This window comes from Chlorocebus sabaeus, chromosome X (genome assembly GCF_047675955.1).
Source record: "Chlorocebus sabaeus isolate Y175 chromosome X, mChlSab1.0.hap1, whole genome shotgun sequence".
Lineage (NCBI taxonomy): Eukaryota > Metazoa > Chordata > Mammalia > Primates > Cercopithecidae > Chlorocebus > Chlorocebus sabaeus.
This window is the reverse complement of record NC_132933.1, coordinates 7,615,146-7,624,068: the sequence shown is the minus strand read 5'-3', so window position 1 is coordinate 7,624,068 and position 8,923 is coordinate 7,615,146.

Below are 8,923 nucleotides of genomic sequence, written 5' to 3'. Positions count from 1 at the left end.
GTTGTTACCCATAATGAAGAAAGGATTCATATTAGTCTAATACTTCTATAGAGCAGTGTTCAAAATCATTAGTGTTTTATCTCCATATTTGTCATTTGTTGCTTCAAAAATTATTTATGTACATAAACAGGAAACAGTAACTACAATTTTATAGCACTTCAAATTTACAAAGTCATTTTATAACCCATTGTTTCATTTGCATCCTCAAAACAATCTTGCAAAGAATGCATTGTTAACCCTATTTTACAGATAATGAAACTGAGGCTCAGAAAACTTCAATAATTTAATGTGATACACTTAGCTAGGAAATGATAGAACCTTGAGTTGGAAACTTTTCTTCTTGATTTCAAAGCTCATGCTCTTTCAGTTTGAGCATTTTACTTCACACATGAAGGGGCTGTGCTTCTAAAACGCATTTAGCTTAGTTTATGAACATTTCTTGTCAAGAGTAGAAATGCATCAAATTTACAGACAAACAATGTAAAGGCAAATCAGTAATATTATGTTTAGCTATTGATATGAGATGATGCCACTTGCAGAATTAAAATTCATTACAGGCAATAGATCTTTTTCAAGACTAAGCTTTGCTAGATCCTATTATTTTGTAAATAGCACCAAAATAAAGGAGTTGGGTTTATTAGGGTAATTAAATAGGTTGATTTAGTCCCCAATTGAGTACAGTGGGCCTGACTGCTCACTCAACAGTGCACTAAAAGTCTGTTACACGGTATGGGGAAAACAGACCGGGCTTTGCAAAGCTGCATGTAAAGCATCTGCATTTTCAGCATTGGAAGCTTGATCAGAATTTCCATAATGAAGTTAGAAGACAGGAAGATCTGAGACTAGATTATACAGCTCATTGAAAACTCAAACTGTTTCTATGAATTATAAGAATAGATTTCATCCCCAAATTGAAAAGTTACATGCCTGAATTCATTTTGTACAGGGAGATGAGGTTCCTTTTCAGTCTTGAGTTTGCAGATGGACCAGATGGCATGTACATGCCCAGAAGGTCAGGTGACACAATGAGGGGATAGATGCTTATGTACATGTTTCTGGATAGAGGTTTTGTAACTTCCAAGAGTTTCACAAAGAGGGCAGGGATTGGTTAACCACTGATAAAGAGGGCAGTTGATACCTTGGGAATGAGTAAGCCCACCTGGAGGGAGTGGGGATAGAGGCAGGTCCCAGGCAGAACCTAGAAAATCGACCAACTATAATACATATCAGACATTTTAATAAAATTATTCTCAAATTAGTGTCACATGAATTACAGATAGTGTGATTAGACATCACAATGATAAAGGTGGTGGTGATTACTGGTGACTTTTGATTTTGGGCCCATGGATGCATCATATGTGATGCATAAACCCCTTCAAATTGGATGCAAAACTGTATGTATATGTGCATATGAGCATGTCTAGAGAGAGGAGCTCTAGATTTCCTCAAAGTCTTAGAGAGGGTACTTGACCCCTTTGAAGGTGAGGAATCACTGTGGGGATGGAGCAAGATGGCAGAATAGAAGGCTCCATCATTAGTCCTCCCCACTGGAACAACAAATTTTAGCAATTATCTGCACACAGAAAGCCATTGTCACAATAACTGAAAATTAGGTGAGTAATCACAGTACCTAGATTTCACTTCACATTAATATAAGAGACATTGAGGAGAGCAGGAGAAACAATCTTGAATTGCCAATACCACCTCTTCCCTATCCTGCAGCAATGACCATGCAGCATGGGGAGAGAATCTGCACCGTGGGGAAGGACAGCACAGAGACTGGGGGACTTTACATGGAAATCAGTGTTGCTCTGTCACAGAGGAGAATAAAGCTATGCTGGGTTCAACTAGCACCTGTGCATAGAGGGATCATTTGGAAAAAACCTGGCCAGAGGGACATCACCCATCCCAGGGGTTCGAACATAAGTTTCTCAGCAAGCCTCACCACCATGAACTGAAGTGCTCTGGGGTCCTAGGTAAACTTAAAGGCAGTCTAGGACACAACAACTGCAATTTCTAGACAACTGCTAGTGCTAGACTGGGCTTAGAGCCAGTGAACTAGGGTGGCACATGATCTAGGGAGACACCAGCTGGTTTGGCTAAGGGAGGGCTTACACCATCCCTTCCCTAGGCCTCAGGCAGTGCAACTCACAGCAACAAAAGTGACTCCTTCCTTCTGCTTAAAGAGAGGAGAGCAAAGAGTAAAGAGGACTTTGGTTTCCACCTTGGATACCAGCTCAACCACAGAAGGATAGGGCACTAGGCAGAGTTCTGAGGCCCTCATTTCAGGACCAAGTTCACAGATGAAATTTCTAGACACACCCAGGGCCAAAAGGGAATCTACTGCTTTGAAGGGAAGGACCCAGTCCTGGCAGGATTTATCACCCACTGACTAAAGAGCCCTTGGGCCCTGAATAACCAGCAGTGATGCCCAGGGAGTACACCGTAGGCCTTGGGCTTTAAGACCTGCTGACTACAGGTCTGACCCAGCACATTTTCAGCTGTGGTGACTGTGGTGAAAGACTCCTTCTGTTTGAGAAGAGCAGAGGGAAAAGTAAAGGGGACTTTGTCATGCACCTTGGGTACCAGCTCAGCCACAATAGGGTATAGAAACAAGCAGGCTCTTAGATCCCCGAGTCCAGACCTAGGCCCTTGGACGGCATTTCTAGACCTACCTTTGGCCAGAGGGGAGCCCACTGCTATAAACGATGAGTCCCAGGTCTGGTAGCATTCACCACAAGCTGATGGAAGAACTCTTGGGCTTTAGGTAAACATTGGCAGTAGCCTGGCAGAACCTCCATTGACCAGTGGTGGTGGCCACAGAGAGAGGCTCCTCTACCTGTGGAAAGGGGAGGGCAAAGTGGGAAGGACTTTGCATACTGGTATAAGTACCAGCTTAATCTCAGAATAGAATACTAGGTAAACTGCTGAGGTAAACACTAGGTAAACTCCAATACCTGGCTCCCAGACAGCATCCCTGGACATGCCCAGGGCCTGAGGGAATATACCACCCTGAAGAACAGGGCCTTGGGCAAGATCCTGTGCTGTGCTGGCTTCAGGTCTCACCCTGAAGCCACAGGGGTACTTGTATCACCACACCCTCAGCTCCAGGTGGATCAGCACAGAGAAAGAGGGACTCTATTTGTTTGGGAAAAAGTAAGGGAAAAGAACAAGAGTCTCTTCCTGGAAATCCAGAGAATTCTTCCAGATCCTATACCAGACCACCAAGGCAGTACCTCTAAAAGTCTGCAAAAACCACAGTTTTAGTGGGCTTGGGGCCCAATTTCCTTCAAATACCTGGGAAGCCTTTCCCAGAAGGACAGGCACAAACAATCCCTGTGAAGAATACAATAAATATCTAACTCTTGAATGCCCAGACACCGACAAACATCTACAAGCATCAGCATCATCCAGGAAAACATGACCTCACCAAATGAACTAATTAAGGCACGAGGGAACAATCCTGGAGAAACAGATATGTGACCTTTCAGACGAAAAATTCAAAATAGCTGTCTAGAGGAAACTCAAATAATTTCAAGGTAAAACAGAGAAGGAATTCAGAATCCTGTCAGATAAATTTAACAGAGAGATTGAAATAACAACAACAAAATAAAGCAGAAATTCTAGAGTTGAAAAATGCAATTGACATGTGAAAGAATGCATCAGTGTCTTAATAGCAGAAGTGATCAAGCAGTAGAAAGAATTACTGAGATTGAAGACAGGCTATTTGAAAAAAAACACAAAGAAGACAAAATAAAAAATAATAAAAAACAATGAAGCATGCCTACAGGAAGTAGAAAATAAATGCAAGAGGGCAAATCTAAATGTTATTGGCCTTAAAGAGGAGGTAGAGAGATAGATATAGAAAGTTTATTCAAAGGGATAATATCAGAGAACTTCCCAAACCTAGACAAAGATATCAACATTCAAGTACAAGAAGGTTATAGAACACCAAGTAGATTTAGCCCAAAGAAGATGACATCAAGACATTTAATAATCAAACTCCAAAAGGTCAAAAATAACACATCGTAAAAGCAGCGAGAGAAAAGAAGTGAATAACGTACGATGGAGTTCCAATATGTCTGGCAGCATACTTTTAAGTGGAAGCCTTACAGGCCAGGAGACAGTGGCTTGACATATTTAAAGTGTTGAAGGAAAAAAGTTTTACCCTAGAATAGTATGTCCTGGAAAAATATCCTTCAAACATGAAGGAGAAATAAAGACTTTTCCAGATGATATGGATTGGCTCTGTGTCCCCACTCAAATCTCACATTGGATTGTAATTCCTAATGTTGGATATGGGGCCTGGTGGGAGGTAATTGGATCATGGGAGTGGTTTCTAATTATTTAGCACCATCTCCTTAGTGCTATCTCATGATTAAATTCTCATGAGATCTGGTTGTTTAAAAGTATATAACACTACCCCCTTTACTCTCTCCCTCCTGTTCTACCATGTGAAGATTGCATCTGTTTCCCCTTCTACCATGATTGTAAGTTTCCTGGGGCCTCCCAAGCCATGCCTCCTGTACAGCATGCAGAACTGTGACCAAATTAATCCTCTTTTCTCCATAAATTACCCAGTCTCAGGTATATTTTTATACAGTGTGAGAACAGATTAATACACCAGACAAACAAAAGCTGTGAGACTTCATCAATATCAGACCTTTCCTACAAGAAATGCTAAAGGGACTTCTTCAATCAAAAAGAAAAGGATGTTAGTGAGCAAGAAGAAACCATCTGAAAGTACAAAGTTCAATGGTAATAGTAAGCACACAGAAAAGCACAGAATAGTATAACACTGTAATGGTGGTATATAAACTACTTTTGTCTTAAGTAGAAAGACTAAATGATGAACCAACAAAAAATAATAACTACAACAACTTTTCAAGACATAGACAGTAAAATAAGACATAAAGAGACACATATTAAAAAGCAGAAGGATGAAGTTAAAATGTAGATATTTTATTAGTTTTCTTTTTATGTGTTTGTGTCTTTATTTGTATATGCAATCAGTGTTAAGTTGCCATCAGTTTAAAACAATTGATTATAATGGTATTTGCAAATGTTATGGTAACCTCAAATTTAAAAAATGTACAACAGATACACAGACACAGACACACACACACACACACACACACACACACACACACAGAGAGAGAGAGAGAGAGAGAGAGAGAGAGAGAGAGAGACAGAGCAAGAAATTAAAGCATATCACCAAAGAAAATAACCTTTGCTAAAAGGAAGACAGGAAGGAAGAAAAACCTTCAAAACCACCAAAAAAAAAAAAAAAAAAAAAAAAAAAAAGGCAGGATTAAGTCCCTACTTATCAACAATAACATTGAATGTAAGTAGACTAAATTTTCCAATGAAAAGACACAGAGAGGCTAAATAGTTGTAAAAACAAGACCCAATAATCTTTTGCCTACAAGAAACACACTTCACCTAAAATATACATATAAACTCAAAATAAAGGAAAGGAAAAAGACATTCCATGCCAATGGAAAGCAAAACGGAGCAGGAGTACCTATACTAATATCAGACAAAACAGGTTTCAAGACAAAAACTGCAAAGAAGAGACCAAGAAGGTTATTATATGATGATAAAAGGGTTAATTTAGCAGTAGGATATAATGATTATATGTGCACCCAACACTGGAGCACCCAGATATATAAAGCAAATATTAGTAGAGCTAAAGGGAGAGGTAGACACCAATGCAACAGTAACTGGAGACGTCAACACATACTTTCAGCATTAGACAGAAGTCCAGTCAGAAGATCAATAAAGAAATATCAAATTTAATGTGCACCAAGAACAAATGGACCTAATAGATATTTACAGAACATTTAATCCAACGGCAGAATGCACACTGTTCTCCTCAGCACATGGATCATTCTCATTCTCTGACCACAATGGAATAGAAGTAGAAATCAATAACAAGAGAAATTTTGGAAGCTATATGAACACACAGAAATTAAAGAATATGCTCTTGCGTGATCAGTGGGTCAATGAAAAAAATAAGAAGAAAATTGAAAAGTTTCTTAAAACAAATGAAAAAGGAAATAAATACAACATACCAAAACCTATGGGATACAGGAAAAGCAGTACTAAGAGAGAATTTTATTGCTATAAATGCCTACATCAAAATAGAAAAAAAATTCAAATAAATAATCTAATAATGAATCTTAAAGAATTAGAAAAGCAAAAGCAAGCCAAATCCTAAATTGGGAGAAGAAAATAAATAATAAGGATCAGAGCAGAAAAAAAATGAATTTGAAATGAAGAAAACAATACAAAAGATCAATGAAACAAAAAGTTGGTTTTACAAAAAGATAAAATTGGCAAATCTTTATCCAGACTACAGAAAAAAAAAAAAGGAGACCCAAATAGATAAAATCGGAGATTTTAAAAAAAGGAGATATTACAACTGAAACTCAAAGGATCATTAGTAGCCCCTATGAAAAATTATGTGCCAATAAATTGGAAAATCAAGAAAAAATGGATAAATTTCTAGACACATACAACCTACTAAGATTGAACCATAAGGAAACCCAAAATCTGAGCAAACCAATAACAAGAAATGAAATCTAAGCTGTAATAAAGTCTCCCAATAAAGAAAAGCCTGAGACCCAATGGCTTCACCACTGAATTCTACCTAACATTTAAAGAACTGATACTGATACTAATCCTACTATAACTGTTGTGAAATAGAGGAGGAGGGAGTACTTCCAAATTCATTATATGAGGCCAGTATCATCCTGATACCAAAATCAGAACAAAGGCACATCATAAAAGGAAGGAAGGAAGGAAAAAAGAAAGAGAAAGAAAGAAAGAAAGAAAGAAAGAAAGAAAAGGAAAGGAAAGGAAAGGAAAGGAAAGGAAAGGAAAGGAAAGGAAAGGAAAGGAAAGGAAAGGAAAGGAAAGGAAAGGAAAGGAAAGGAAAGGAAAGGAAAGGAAAGGAAAGGAAAGGAAAGGAAAGGAAAGGAAAGGAAAGGAAAGGAAAGGAAAGGAAAGGAAAGGAAAGGAAAGGAAAGGAAAGGAAAGGAAAGGAAAGGGAAGGAAAAAAGAAAAGAGAAAAGAAGGAAGGAAAGAAAACTACAGGCCAGTATGTCTGATAAATATTGATGCAAAAGTCCTTAACAAAATACCAGCAAACAAAATTCAACAATACATTAAAAAGATCATTCATCATGACCAAGTGATATGTATCATAGGGAGGCAAGGATAGTTCAACATACACAAATTAATCAATATGATACATCATATCAACAGAGTGGAAGACAAAAATCATATGATCATTTCAATTGATGCTGAAAAAGCATTTGATAAACTTCAACATTCCTTCATGATAAAAACCCTCAAAAAATGGTTATAGAAGGAACATACCTCAACATAATAAAAGCTGTATATGACAGACCCACAGCTAGTATCATGCTGAATGGGAAAAACCGAAAGCTATTCCTCTAAGACCTGACACATGACAAGGGTGCCAACTATCACCCCTATTATTTAACATAGTACTGGAAGGCCTGGCTAGAGCAATCAGACAAGAGAAAGATATAAAGAACACCCAAATTGGAAAGGAAGAAGTCAAATTATCCTTGTTTGCAGATGATATTATCTCATATTTGGAAAAACCTAAAGACTCCACACACAAAAAAACTGTTAGAACTGATAAACGAATTCAGTAAAGTTGCAGGATAAAAAATCAACATACAAAAATCAGTAGTATTTCTGTATACCAACAGTGAACAATCTGAAGAAAAAAAAAAATTGAAAGTAAGCCTATTTGCAATAGCAAAAAATAAAACTAAATAACTGTTAATTAACTTAACCAAAGAAGTAAATAATCCCTACAAGGATAACTACACAAAGCTGATAAAAGAAATTGAAGAGGACAAACACAAAACATGAAAAGATATACCATGTTCATGTATTGGAAGACTCAGTATTGTTAAAAAGACCATACCACCCAAAGCAGTCTACGGATTCAATTCAATGCTGTCCCTATCAAAATACAAATGACATTCTTCACAGATTTAAAAGAAACCATCCTAAAACTTATGTGGAATCACAAAAGACCCAGAAAATCCAAAGCTATCCTGAGCATAAATAACAAAACTGGAGGAATCACATTACCTGACTTCAAATTATACTAGAGAACTACAGTAACCAAAACAATGTGGTACAGGTATAAAAACAGACACATAGACCAATGGAGTAGAAGGCAGATCCCAGAAAGAAATCCACTGCCTGCAGTTAACTCATTTTTGAGAAATGTGTGAAGAACATACAGTAGGGAAAATACATTAGGGTCTCTTCAATAAATGGTGCTCTGAAAACTGGATATCCATATGCAGAAGAATGAAACCAGAACCCTATCTTTCATCACATACAAAAGTCAAATCAAGAGGTGTTAAAGGTTTCACTCTAAAATCTAAAATTATGTAACTACTACAAGAAAACATTGGGGAACATCTCCAGGTTATTGATCTAGCCAAAAATTTCTTGAGCGATACCCCACAAGCACAGGCAACCAGGGCAAAAATGCATAAATGGGATCACATCAAGTTACAAAGCTTTTGCATAACAAAGGAAACAATCAACAAAATGAAGAGACAACCCAGAGAATAGGAGAAAATATTTGCCAGCTACCCATCTGACAAGGGATTAATAACCAGAATATATAAGAAACACAAACAACTCTATAGGAAAAAAAAAAAACAAACTAATATTCTGATCAAAAGATGAGCAAAAGATTTGAATGCACATTTCTTAAAACACACACACACACACACACAAAATTGGCAAACAGGCATATGAAAAGGTGCTCAACATCACTGATTAGAGAAATGCAAACTGAAACCACAATGAGATATCATCTCAGTCAAGTTGAAATGGCTTATATCCAAAAGAAAGTCAATAA